General features: G+C 32.4%; 1 protein-coding gene and 1 long non-coding RNA gene across 7 annotated transcripts in view; one reads left to right on the forward strand and one right to left on the reverse strand.

The window, feature by feature from the left end:
- The window catches only part of KHDRBS2 (KH RNA binding domain containing, signal transduction associated 2), a 577,654-nt gene extending 564,085 nt beyond the window's left edge, over window positions 1–13,569 (forward strand). For 2 of the 6 annotated variants that reach the window (XR_013764976.1, XR_013764977.1), the window contains exons 11-13: window positions 10,660–10,768; window positions 12,631–12,663; window positions 13,395–13,569. The gene's annotated coding sequence lies outside the window, so the exon portion shown is untranslated. The remainder of the gene's footprint in view (window positions 1–10,659; window positions 10,769–12,630; window positions 12,664–13,394) is intronic. The other 4 variants (XR_013764978.1, XR_013764979.1, XR_013764981.1 and 1 more) reach the window with 4 other exon arrangements.
- The window catches only part of LOC306665335, an 811,245-nt gene that overhangs the window by 550,744 nt on the left and 245,616 nt on the right, over window positions 1–14,885 (reverse strand). The gene's annotated exons all lie outside the window — the stretch shown is intronic.

Below are 14,885 nucleotides of genomic sequence, written 5' to 3' on the forward strand. Positions count from 1 at the left end.
TGCACATAATTTTCAAATTGTATGGAGGTTCCCAACTTTGAGTAAATTTGTTTTTAAAAAGTGGAAATTTCAGAGAGCCTTAAAACAATTTCTTTTCTATAGAAATGGAATAGATTTTCACTTAAAAACATTAATTTTTTATCCTGAACCCCATCTTTACTTTGCTCTCTTCAAATTTGTCATTCTTTCAAAATTCTGATTCCCTCATAAAAATATAGATTCAAGTATTCCACATATGTCACAAAGCATGACTCTAGTCTTTTGTAGAACAAATGAATTCATTTATAATCTAAATTCAATTTTGACATTTTTTTTCAAAACTATTCACATGATTAAATAAGCACGAAAGCAATTTCAGTCTTTCGTTTCTCAACCCATAGATCAGAACTCTACTTCAAAGAATAAGGGTCAGTTTCAAAACAGAAAGACATGCTGTCATGTGTTAGGAACACAAGTGAAAGCACCAACCAATATTAAATAATTTTTTAAAAAACTATTTCCTGTTGTCAATATAATATGTAACATTTGTCTAGAAATTCTGGTTTCCTGTTAAATATATGAATTATAACAAAATAGCTGTTCATGTTGACTGACAGCCACCAGTCTTCCATATCCATCATAAGATTAATTTCCCGCTTTCTTGATGTAGAATATATTAATTGGTACTCAAAAGATTATTTGCAGTGGGAGAGAATAGGTCACTCTACTTAAAAGCCATTTTATATCTGAGTCTCTTATACTTAATTGAGAGGGGAAATGAGAGAAAAGTAGATGTTGTCTGAGTGCATACACCACACACCACACGTACCCCCCCCACACACACACACATAACAGAACTAGCTCCTTAAAACTTGACATCTATTTGCTGAATGCTAATTTTAAGTTTCTCATCCACCATGTTTCATACTCCACAGTGGTATATCATGAATCATTTATTTCCCAGGAAAATTGGAGACAATTGGATCCTACTTTTAGAACCTTTCTGGAGGCAAGTTTTCTACTAGACACAGGTTTCCTTAGTGTCTCTTGGTATGAGTTCTATTGGAAGGAAAATGTCCCTCTCCTCTGTCTCTCTGTCTACCTTTGGCAGGTACACCATGTCTCCTATCTTCCAACCTCGTAGCCTGCCTCTATTGACATCAGGACATCCTTGAAGTTCTCTGATACTATCATACCCACCCCCACTTGCCACTTCCTAGTACCTCCTGCCATTTTCCCAATAGCACATGGGGAGATAAGAGGACAAAGAGAAAGGCTTAGTTCCCCTTCTTGGGAGAAAGGCATATTCAGATCTTGTGCCAATTTTTATTTATTTTTTTTTGTAATTGAAATTTATTTTAACTGATACATTAAAATCATGCATATTAATAGGATGCCATCTGATATTCTGATATATGTATACATTGTGTAATGTTTAAATCAGGTTAAATTATCTCCTCATTCATCATTTATTTATTGTGAAACATTCAAAATCCTGTCTTCTAGCATTTTGAAATGTGCAGTAAATTATTGTTATCTGTAGTTACCCTACTGTGCAATAGCACTCCAGAATTTGCTCCTGTCCAACTGCAAATTAGTACCTCATAGTTTGGATGTTCAGTCTCCTGCAAAACCTCCTATGTTGATACAAGAGGTGAGCTTATTAGATTATGAGAGCTGTGACCTAATCAGTAGATTAATCCACTGGACAGGTTAATAACTTCGATGGATTACTGGGTAGAAACTGTGGGCAAATGGGTCCTGACTGAGGATGTTAGACACACGGAGGCATTCTTTAGGAATTATATATCGGGTCCCTGGCTATTCCCATTCTCTTTCTGCTCCCTGGCCACCCTGAGCTGAGTAGCTTTCACCTACCACACCTTTCAACCATGATGTTCTGCCTCACCTCAGAGAAATGGTGAGGGCTGACCATGGACTGAACCTCTGAAACTCTGAGCCAAAGAAACCTTCTCTTCCTCTAAATTGTTTTTACTGGGTATTTTGGTCATAGACTGAAAAGCTGACTAACACAGCACCTGTTAATCAACCTTTCCCCATCCCTCCCTCCTACTCTTCCTACCTCTAGTAACTACCATTCTACTCTCAACATCTATGAAATCAACTCGTAGATTTCACATATGAATGATATCATTTAGTAATTGTCTTCCTGTGCTTAATTCACTTAACATAATGATCTCTAGTTCCACCCACATTGTTGCAAATGATAGTAGCTCAGTCTTTTCATGGCTGAATAATACTCCATTGTGTATTTGTACCATATTTCCTTCATCAACTGATGGAATACTTAGGTTATTTCCATTGTGAATAGTGCCACAGTGAGCATGGAAATGCAGATGTCTCTTTCAGGATTGCTGGATCACATGGTAGTTTTATTTTTTGAGTAATTTTGATAGTGTTTTCCATAATGACTACACTAATTTACACTTTCACCAAGTGTAAATTATTCAGTGTTCCCTTTTCTGTTCATCCTTTCCAGCTCTTATTATCCTTAAACCCCATTCCTATTGGGGTAAGATGATATCTCATTGTAGTTATGTACTGGCTTAACCTATTAAAAAACTCTTATTTCTAGTGAGTAATCATTCAGGTATGAATAATGATTATCTAATAAAATAAGGCAGAATTTAAAGTACGTTGGTTTTTTTTTGGAGGGGTTCCATTTTTGTTTTCAGTTGTCTCCTTTCTTATGATTAAAAAAGAATTTAATCCATAACAAAGTTAAAAAATGGATGTGCAATGTAAAACTCAAAAGTCTATAATCCTATTCTCAGAGTTGATTTATAGTTCCTTTATTTCCCTCTCCTTCATTCCTTCCATTTGATATTTAGTTGTTTTTTATTTATTTGAAATATTTTAAATTTATTTATTTTAAATAGAAATTTTAAATTTAACATTTATTTATTTTAAATGGGATGCTGGCATATAGATATATGCAATTTTAACTTTCAGAGGTGAGCTGATTTTTTGTTTCTTTGTGAACAAATAAGCTAATACCCACTTCTGTAAGGTAGATTTTCATTTGTAGAATTAATGCTGCATTGGTAGACTATGGAACTAACCTACAGGACATGCTCTAGGAGTGAGCAAAATTACTTTGAATTAACCTGCACATACCTGCACTTTTAACAACTCAGGAAGTTGAGGCAGGAGGATCACAAGTTGGAGGCCAGCGTGGGCAAAAAAATAAAAGGACTGGGGATATAATTCAGTGATATAACAATCCTACATTCAATCCCAGGTATCACACACACACACACACACATACACACACACACACACACACAAACCCTTTCAACTTATTTTCCTTGTCTAAAAATTTTAACTGTAAGATATCTGCATAGTATGTATTAAATGTGTAAATAAAAATTTAATACATATAATATTCCTATTATCCAAATCAATTTGCAAAATAAACATTTAACCTTGTCTTAATATTCAGTTAATGTAGGATTAGAACACAGTTGTAAAACATACTCATCATTATATTCATAAGCAACACATAACATGTCGAGTATCTTTGTAACAGGCACTGCATGTTTATACACAAACATCTTATAAGATGCTTCATAAATATTGTTTCCATTAAAATTGGCCTAAAAATAAAAGTGAGACTAATAATAATTTGGTACAACTTTTAAAATAATAATATTAAAAAAAGAGATTTTCAATAATATAGTGCATAATACATGTCACAAATATGAAGTGTTTTAAAAGGTTACTCCATTTATTTTATGTACAACACTATATATGATGTAATTGATATTGGCACAATATATTGAGTCTTTCACAATATCCCCAATCTTCATATATATTATGCCAAACTATACATATTTGATTACATGAAAGGAATATATTTTACTACATATCATATATTATGTCATAATGTGTTACATATTACATCTTATAAAATATGTTATATATTATATAAGTTTAGGCTTTTCCAGGTGTGGTGGCACACCTCTGTAATCTCAGTGGCCCAGGAAGTTGAGGAAGAAGGATCACAAGTTCAAAGCTAGCCTCAACAACTTAGTGAGGCCTTAAGAAACCTAGAGACCCTGTCTCAAAATAAAAAGGGGTATGGATGTGGCTCAGTGGGGAAGCACCCCTGAGTCAATCCCTGGTACCAAAAGAAATTTTTAAATAAAATAAAATTTAGCCTTCATAGAGGTTGAGATATCCTAAACCAAATAATATAAAACAAATTAAAAATGAAAATAAAGTACAAAATTATGTTTCTTGAGAAATAGTCATAGTTACTTGTTTACTAAAAACATGCTTTATTATATTATACTTATTTTCCTTGTCTAAAAATTTTAACTGTAAGATATCTTCATAGTATGTATCAAATGTGTAAATAAAAATTTAATACATAAAATATTCCTATTCAAATCAATTTGCAAATTAAACATTTAAACTTGTCTTAATATTCAGTTAATATAGTATTAATATTAATTAATATTAATAAACATTTAAACTTGTCTTAATATTCATTTAATGTAGGATGGGTTTTTCCATCTATTATCTGTTGTCCTATCAGAAGATATACACTATTGAAATGTTATTCTTTATTATACTTAATATTAAGATACCAAAATGAAGGTGAACATGAGAATTATGAAAATATAGATTTGAAAAGAAAAATAATACAACTAGAAGATTGATAAAGATCTATTAGAAGTGCTGAGATGTAACAGGTAAGTCACTGCTTTATATCCTCAAAGGAAATGTCCTCAGGTCTTCTGAAAATTCTTATAAATCACTATTGTGTACAACTTTCTACTTAAGGCAATGGCTTTAGAAGTTAAAAAAATGTGTTTTCCTGTTACAGCAAATATAGAACACCTCTACGATTGAATACATCTTGAACTGATTGTCTGTCTCAGAACAATTTGTGCCTTATTTATTTATTTACTTATTTATTTATTTTCATTTGAGAGGGTCTACCTTTTTTGTCCAGTCTGGCCTTGAGCTCCTGGACTCAAGTGACCCTTCTGCCTCAGTTTCCTGAGTAACTGGGACTACAGATATGTGCCACCACACCCGGTTCAGAAAAATTATTTTCTTAGACAATTGCACTTTCCACATAGATTTTTTTAACCATTTCAGAAAATTTCTATGTGTCCAATATTGAATTTTTTTTAAAAATTACACCAACCTCTCACAGCATATGGTCATTAAAATTCATGCTTTTTAGAAAATTACAAATACTGCACATTACATACCTTTGGAATTATCCAGTGACATTAAAAAATCAGAGTACTTAATCTAATAATGCTAAGGGTATGCCAAAGTAATCTTACCACAGGGCTTTAAAATTATATTGATATTAGGAAGATACTATCCTTCAACTTACATTTTAAGAATCATCTAGTCTAGTATACTATAAACTACAAGGAAAAAAAAGAGTTAATTTTGGAGGTATTAACTCTATAAAGATTCTCAATAAGAAATCATTATTAATTTGTTGTACTTAGACTAAGCAATGTGTGATGTAGGATAATGTAAAGGTTAATTAGTAATAAGTAAAACTCGGTGATGGATGACTTGATTTGTTTCCTCAGAAGTTAGAACCGTTAATTAAATTCAGAATTTAACTCTTAAGGTGTTTGTATAATTGAAATAATATTCAAATGATGTACTGAGCCTACACTTTCTACCACTAATTTGACATTTCCAACTTATCACCTAAGGGAATGAATGTGAATGACACTAGTGATGACAGCCTGTTATCAAAGAAATAGGCTCAAAAGAAAGTGACCTCATAACAACTTACAGCTAAAAAATATTCAGTGGATGCCAAATAGTCCGCTCAGCTGTCACATAAGGAAAAAAAATGGCATTAAGCACAGCATCTTGGTTTAAAGATGTCCAAGAAATATTTGGGGGAAAGAACAGACTTTATCTTTCTGACAGAAGAAATTGTAGCCTTTTAGGAAAAGATTTTACATTTTTAATCTGCACTAGTATATTGATCTAGGTTGATGGGAAGCACTTACCAAATATCACTAAATGAAGAAATAGCTATCATTTTGCCTTCATCTTTTTCCAGTATTGTAATATTCCTTATGTACAATCTGTGATTTGTACAAATTATCATATTAATGTGTATATGAATGTTAATATACTATATGACATTTTGTACAAATATATACATACATAAATATATGCTTTGATACCTTAAAAAATAATATCGTATTTAATGATCACCACACCTCTGTGATAAAGCAGGATAAATCTTCTTATCCTTATTTTAAAGGTAAGAAAACAAGATCTTACAATATTAAGAGGTTTACCCAAAATAATCACATGAATTCTACATGTTAAACTTGGGCTAAAAAATATTCTTTCCATGTTAATTAACTTTCTCATTGTAGTAAATGATAGTGTCTGATGGTAGAAGAGAAAACAATTGAGGTTTAATGAAGGCAAAACTCTTCATGTATACTAATTACTATGCATCTCTTAATAAAGTACTTTTTGAAGTTAACAAAAAATATTGAGATTTTTTCCTAGATATAAACATTTACTTACAACCTTAATTATTGATATTTACAGGCCTACAAAAGGCATGCCTTAATAATGAACAACTTAAAACTATCATATTCATGTAAAATACATGTGAAATTACTCAAAACCAATGCCCTACCAATTACAACAATTCAGTATACTGAATTCATATATATCAATTAATTTTTATGATTTTAGCTAAGAGGGAATGGAACTGAAATTAATCAAAAGTGTAAAATGCTAAGTAATAAGTAAATGGAAACCTTCTAATTTTGATCTAAAATATATAAAAATTATAACTCCATTTCTCTAGCATCTACAATTATAAGAACTTCAAAGGAAAGAAAATCAGGCTGTTATTTTCCACTAAATAAGAATTAGCATAACTTCATTGTTATTTTTTATACTTGCATTAGTCCTTCCATCTTAAAAAGAAAAAGTATTTTATGACTACAGGATAATGGAAATCCTTAAATGCCTTAGGGTTTAAAGTCTGATTTTGACTTGGTTAGTATAAATAAATAAATAAATAAATAAATAAATAAACAAACAAACAAACCCAGAACCTTCACAATAGTTTCCTAACTTTAAACCAAGAACTCTGTTTTTGAGGAAAAGATCCCAAAAGGATCTAAATTAAACAGATGAGCAGTTGAATTTAATTTAATTTACTAAAGCAGTTTCATTTATCAGTCCAGATACTTAGGCATCTTCTGTAAGACAACAGTGATCTGTAAGGATTCTGCTCTTTGGTCCAGTTTGTCTCTGTCCACCATTATTTTATTGCTGAAGTGTATTGCAAGGACCCAGAAATACCTATTTGTCACAACCCTGAAGAAATAGGTGACAAATCAATACAGGTTTTACTGTTTTACAATTAATCTGCTGAATTACACTGTGTAAAACATGTAGCTCCTTTTCCAATACAAAAGCAGCGTACATGAAAGGCTTAGGCCCAGTGTGTCCAGGTCAGCTCTCATTCCTGAGTTTGACAGGATTTCTTGAACTTTTACTTCTGTGGTCAGATAGCTCACTGAGCTATACACTTCAGGGAGGGTGAGCTCAGAGCCCCACTGATCACTGGTAGTTAACCAGGAAATGCATTTTTGTGATACACGAGTTGCAAATGATAAAATAAATTTGTGTATTTGATGATGAGACCCTCCCCACCACCAACCACATCTCCCAATATCAGGGAAGAAAGGATCGGAAACACGGTATAAATGAGAGGGGATTTTAATTATGTCTACATAGTCAAATAAGAATAATATTTTACATCATATAGAGTGGTTTTAATGCATGTCTTTTCTTAAAAAGACAAGTAATTTTATAATGATATGTGGCAAATACCTAATTAGACAGTATTTCCTTCTCTACTGAGGTGGGATTTGCTTTTAGAAATATGAAGATATACTATAAATATTTCATGTTTTGTGTACCATTATTATATAATTAGACTTCAAATGCTTTTATTTATTATGTAATTAGACTTTGTCTTATTGGAAAACTATATTTTAATTCTTAACCCTGAGTGATGATATTAATGTGTTGCAGCTGTATTCAGTCAATTTTATGTTTATCAAGAAGTAGAAATGACACATACTTAAGTTTTCAAGTCATTTGTATGTATAACTAATAGTTTTATTTTTAATAAGATCATAGAACATCAAAATACAGGTATTCAACATACCAGACGAGGGGTTCCTAAATGTAGTATTATTCATTTTTAATTTCCTTCAAAATACAAAGAAACTAGAAAACAATTTGAGAATATAAATTTTAGGACCATACACAGTCTTGTTAATTTGTCAATGGCTATGTTTTATGATGTAAACAAAGTTCAAACTCAAATTGTTGGAGTAAAAAGTAATCTATGAATAATTTTTATTATCAGAAGTACAAAGTAAAATCTTACTTATAATACATAAAATTAATCATTTATAATATCTCTAACATTAGGTAGACTTGTTCCTGCAAAAATATTCAGTTCTTATCAGAATATACCTAAATGAATAAGTTGCTTATTTTATACTTTAATGGAACATTATTTATTTAAATTTTTCCATATGACATATTTACTTAACCCATCACCAATTTTATTGCTTAAGCATTTTTACATTTTAATTTTTCCTTCTTTGAAATAATAAGGTATAGAAATCAAGTATTATCTACCAAACTAGTCACATATCCATCTGGTGTAACATACAATATTGATGTTTAATTGGAAGTAAAATTGAGAATTTATTATTTAATTCCTAATCAATTTATCAATGAAAGGCCCAGTGAACACATTCAAATTTTTGTCACTTTCTAATTGCTCAATAGCCTGAAAACTACACTAGATATGAATTATAATATGAATTATTACCTAAAATGTAGAATTAGAAACAGTATATCCAATGAAGTTATATTATTGAATTTGTGATATATTTTTGTTACTATAAAAGTAAGTCAGCTCCTCAGCTAAAATGCTTATTAATGTGCTGCAACACCATAGAGCCACCTTTATTTCTTACAAATAATAAAACTAGCACTAATCAGATTCAAATCAATTCAACTGCATATTTTTCTGTGAAACACTGTTTAAGAAATACAAAATGAGCTAAAAAAATGAAAGACTCATTGCTTTATAATCAAAAGCAGTCAGCATTAAACTTTGACCAGTCAGGTAGATGATAAGTTTGTCATTTCTCAATTGTGTTCTTAGTAGGAAGTTGTCAAGAATGTTTGACATGTCTTAAATTTGCATCTCATTTGTCCCTGTTTATGAACCTTATGTTGATATGTTAAAAGGCAGGAAACGAAGAACAGGACAGCCAAGGTGCCATTAAAATACACACATGACAGTATTTGCAAATACCATGCCTGGTGTGAAAAGATTTTCAGTTTCAAAAAAAGAAATGTGAGCTCTCTTTCCCTCTGTTTGTCATATTTCTGTTTCTCTCTCCTGTGTGTAATGTCATTCAATTAACTTGGAACAATAAGGGATGTTAATTAATTGGCCTAATATAAAAGACATCAGGGCTCTTATATTAAATGAATAAACATGAATGAATATATTAGTACAGCTAAATAAATACAAAAGCCAGAAAGCATTTCTCTCATACATTAAAAAAATGGTAATATTTTAGTGAAAAGAATATATTCAGGAGTTTTACAAAACTTCAACCAAAGGAAGTTCACTTTTGAGTTCCTATTTTGATCTTCAACATCAAGCAGCAAGTTCTAGTTACATACATCATTTTCTTCCAAATGTTTGATTCTTATTTTATTCCCATAGGAGAGTCATATTTTTTAATAGTGATGTAAGCTCTATATTCCCGAGTTGATAGTATGAGATGTTATAAGAAACCTGGGAATTTTTACTAACTGGTTGAGTTTCCATTAAACATAATTCTCAAGTGACTTGTTAAGAGTTTATTCATCAAATAATTCAGGGTGTAAAAGTAGCACATAAACATTAATTGAACAACCATTAAGCAGTATGTTTGTTTTTGGTTGATAGAGGACATAAAGCTCTGTACCCTGTGGTGGAAAACAATTAGGTCCCCTGATGCACATGCCATTAAATATACTAGTACCAAACTTTTACCAGTTTCACTTTACAGAATAGCAATCAGCTGTACCCTGTCACAAGAAGCTATATTTTCACTATTGTGTCTTAGCTGCTTATGAATATTGTCCTGAGCCTCATGCTTACTGCCATGACTAATGGTTGTCATTATCTTCATTCAGTCTCATCAAAAACTTCCTCAGGAGAGACTCATCATAACTAGAATGCTGTTTAAACTATTTTTCTAAAACACAGAATATTAAAAGTATTTACACACAAAAGGTGTGATGGATAATTTATTTTGTTTGGAGTACATCTGACAACTGCTGCTATTGTTAAATTTGCCATGAAGTGAGTTGACATTCCATAAGAAAATGCCTAAGAGAGATGACTATTATGTGTGATAGCATAATGCTTTAAAGTTGTTCTGCTCATCTGAGGCTATAAGTGATATGTATTTGCAAATACCATGCCTGGTGTGAAAACTCAAAAATTGGAATAAATCTAACACTGGTTATTTGGGGATTCAATATTTTTAACAGTTAGTTGAGTCCCTTCATCCATTTGTGATTTCATTTATGAACTCTGCTTACAAGACAGGCACAGAAAACTTCATTAGGAGTCTAAACAGAAATGCTTAAAAGGATGAAGCAGCTCTTTGCATCAGATGGAAGCTAAGCGGTATATTAAATTAATGTCAAACAAGTGAGAACCTCTTTTGCTTTTTTTTACATTGTAGCAACTTAGCAGTAATGTATTGATTCTCATATATACATAATTCTTGTGTCTAATATCACCAGAATTTAAGGTTATAAGTAAAACCCCAAACGAAAATCAACCAACAAGGAAATATCTTTTGCTGAAAGAGTGTGATAAATATTCAAACTATTTCTGATAATACGGAGACTAGGGGATAAATAGTTCCTATGAAGAAGAAAGGTCCCACACCATGTATGATGGATCTTTACAGAGCCTTTACCTAAAGAGCTGTTGTAGTCATCCTTCCAGGTTTTGCTATTTGTATTAGAGGGGAGTTCAGTTTTGGAGAAGAGAGCTGGTATATTGGAGCATCCAATAAATGTTTGTGGAACAACCAGGGCTGAAATGGAACAGAGTGGAGCAGAACATGATACCACAGGACCATGGTTATTCATTCCATCCTGAATTTCTAATTTGTTTTGAAATAAAAGAAGATATAAATGTATGGCTAGATAAATGGTCAGTGACATCAGTGATTCAAAAGGGATGTTTCTATTATCTTCTTTATGTACCCTTGTATTAAAAAAATAGCATCTAGAGAATACAGGTAAGGGGATATACATTTGTTTAATAAGACAAGAAATTACATAAAATATTTCAGAAAAAAATTTTCTTTCAATTTTTCCTAAATTAAATTGCATTTCCCAGGATCAAATCTTCAGAAAAACCTCAGGAAAGATTTAAGACAAGTGAAAATGTTATAAGTAATATAAAAACACCATCCCTCCTTCTAGTTTGTCTGAGAAATTTGGAAGAAGCCACCACCTTACATCTTTCCAGATGCTTTCCAAGGAGGACTGTTTTGCACCATATTGCACTCTTAGGAATTTGCCAGAAAATAAACCAGCCATTCAATGACCATGAGTCTGGTTTACACCCATTATCATTGCTGTGGTTCCCTCTCACTTTCAGAAGTGTTTCAGTATGGATGACAAATTATGGTAGCCTTATCTATAAATAATAATGAAAAGTTATTAATAAAATCTTCATTGGACACTTGCTATAGGTTAGAGACTTTGAAATGCTTTTATGAACAATAAATTCTTTACAATAATCCAATAAGGCAGGTATTTTATTGTCCCCACTTTGCAGTTGAGTCAGAAGGTTAAACAGCATGACCTATTCTCATAGTGGGCAAACCTGGATCCAGAAGTCTGAGGTATCCCAACATAGGACAGAATATGGTATACTGTCTTCCTATTTGCCTGTTGGTATAATTAACTTCATTCTACTTAATGTATTAAAAAATTATCTTTAGTTCCAATTTATTATTCTTCCTAGATATTAGAACTTGATAAGGACTGTGCTTTTCAGGAGACTGGAAAAAAGCACCAAACTTAAACTCCAATCCAACTGGGTTGTATTTCAGGCTATTAACATCACTCTACCAGTAATAACCATGACTTGCTGAGTGACTAGTTTGTGCCAGGCACTGTACTTGGGATTTGCCCTGTGTATACCACAATTGCTTAAAGTAGCTCTGCAAGGCAGAATGTGTGAACCCTATGAAGAGGTATGAATTGTTTTTGCCTTAGCTCTAAATTGGCTCATAGGTTAAAAATAAAGATTGGGGAATGAAACCGTTTCAGCAGGCCTCTCCAGCTCCGACCATTCTATGCCTGCATACCTCTGGAAGTAACTGAGTACCAGGATTTAAGACACAGAATCTGGATTCAAAGTAAACTTCACAGGGGCAAAGGGACTTCTCTCACACCTCTTATCTGTATTACCTATCACACAGTAACTGCTTAATAAGGCAATGTGCTTTATATACCTTTTCAAATCTTCTGATTTTCTCCTTGCAACAGCACAAATAAGAAGAGGATTTGGATTTGAGCAATGTAAGTTTAACTCCATCATGCTGAAGAAAGTATCCCTTTCTGAACCTCTCTAGATATGTTCCAATTTAGAAATCTTTCTGAAAAAAAATTGTAAAGGATGAATAAACAGTAGTTTCAAAAAATTATAGAAATTTTTAGTGCACAGTAAGTTGTTGTTGTTGTTGTTGTTGTTGTTTGCAGGTGGTGGGGGTCAAGCCCAGGACTTCACACATGTTAGAAAAGTGCTTAACCACTGAGCCACATCCCCAGCCGTGTAGTGCAGATAAAGTTCTGTGTGCTGCAGAGAATAGAGTAACTATAAGCCTGCACCTGTATACACAAGATGATCACAGTCCACTCAGGAATACAAGAATATAAATGCATAGGTATGGATGGTGTGCCATTACCAAATGTCAGTATGTTTTAAACAGTGATTCTTGACTAGATGTGCATATCAGCATCAAGTATGGTGTTTTAAAAATACAGATGCCAGGCCAGACACAGTGCTTTACCAGAGAATGAGGAAGGAGGACCCAAAGTCCAAGACCAGCCCTAGCAATTTAGTGAAATCCTGCCTCAAAATAAAAAATAAAAATAAAAAAAGGGCTGGGGATGTTGCTCAGGCATAGAGCATCCCTAGATGTTGTCCCAAGTGCCAGAAAAACAGGCAAACAAAAACAGAACTTGTTTACATTGACTAAATAAATTTCTGAGATTGGAACCTGGAAATGAGTATTTTTAAAACTCTACAGGTGATTCTGATGTGCACTATGGATAACAACAACCAATGGACTAAAATACATGTGGAATATATTAATATTACAGATTTAAAAAGAAGTTAATTTGGGCTGAGAGTTTTAAAAAATGGTGTCATAGACGAGATGAGTTTTGAAAAAAAAAAAAAAAAAGCTCCAAAATGGACAGAAGGTAAGTGAAACAACCTTTTTTTTTTTTCTTTTTCTTTTGTAGCTTAAAATGAAATCTTTCCTTGAAGGTTTTTATTTCCTGTACCTCATATTCTTAATTTGATTAGAAACAATCTATTAAATCTATTGGTATGAAATAGAAAATAAAAATTTTTACCAATAAATACCTGGAAATATTATTTTCTAATATATCTATGAGAGGACTACATAAAATCAGGCTTAAAAACTTACTTGAAAGATTATATATTAGCATAGATTAATATTAGTATCCATAATAAAGAAATGTAATCACAGATAATAAGTACAATTTAGACTAAAAACCACCAAAAGACAGGATTCATGTTTTATTCAAAAGTTGATTATAAGATCTTTACCATAGGGATTGGTATCTAGAATACATATTATATGTATTTGTTGAATGAGTGAGAAACTTAAATTTACTTGGGTTATTCATTTCCCCTTGCTTTTGAGGCAAATTACCATGGTTTCCAGTTGAAGGATCTAGTATTTTAGCTGTGAAGTTTTGGGTAGTGTTTTGGTTTTTTGTTTTGTTTTCTTTATTTGATCGTTTGTTTTGTGGTGTTGGGAAATGAACCCAGGGGTGCTTTTCCACTAAGCTACAACCCCAGCCCTTTTTATTTTTTATTTTGAGACAGAGTCTGGCTAAGTTGCTGAAGCTAGACTTGAACTTGCAATTGTCCTGCCTCATTACAGGATTACAGGTGTGTACCACCAGGCCTAGCTTACTTTCATTTGGTTTTTTTGTTTGTTTGTTTGTTTGTTTGTTTTAGTCTTGAACTGAGGGCTATCAAAGAATTAACAATTAGCTCATAAGAATAAATTTTTAGGTTTTCTGTCTCTCAGAAAAAGACCTAAGGGAAGAAGATAAATGTAGATAAATGTAGAGAGGGTAAAGGAGTTGTAAGCATGTAAGCATCAGGAGAGTTCTTCTACATTAATGCCCAGAAGAACTGGCAAACCCTAACCCTAACCCCACAACAGGACACAGTAGAGTCCCCAAACCTAGCCACAAACAGCAGCAATGCTTCAGAAGTTCTCCCAAGTTCTGTCTGCTGCCCCCTGCTTTTCTGTAGGAGAAGGTTATTCTGTCTCTGTTTTCATTTGGGCTGTTAATGGTACTTTAAAGGCAGGAATAGAATACATAGAATCTTTATCTCAGTCTACATTAGGTCTTCCCAGCACCAGAAAATCCAAGCTTCCTTAGCTTTTGTTGTGGTTATGGAAAAAATGTCAGGAGATGTTCATATTCTCCATGAGGGATTTTGTAATACATTTGGAAATAGTTTTAAAGGGAGA

The sequence above is a fragment of the Sciurus vulgaris genome (genome assembly GCF_902686455.1).
Source record: "Sciurus vulgaris genome assembly, chromosome: 7".
Lineage (NCBI taxonomy): Eukaryota > Metazoa > Chordata > Mammalia > Rodentia > Sciuridae > Sciurus > Sciurus vulgaris.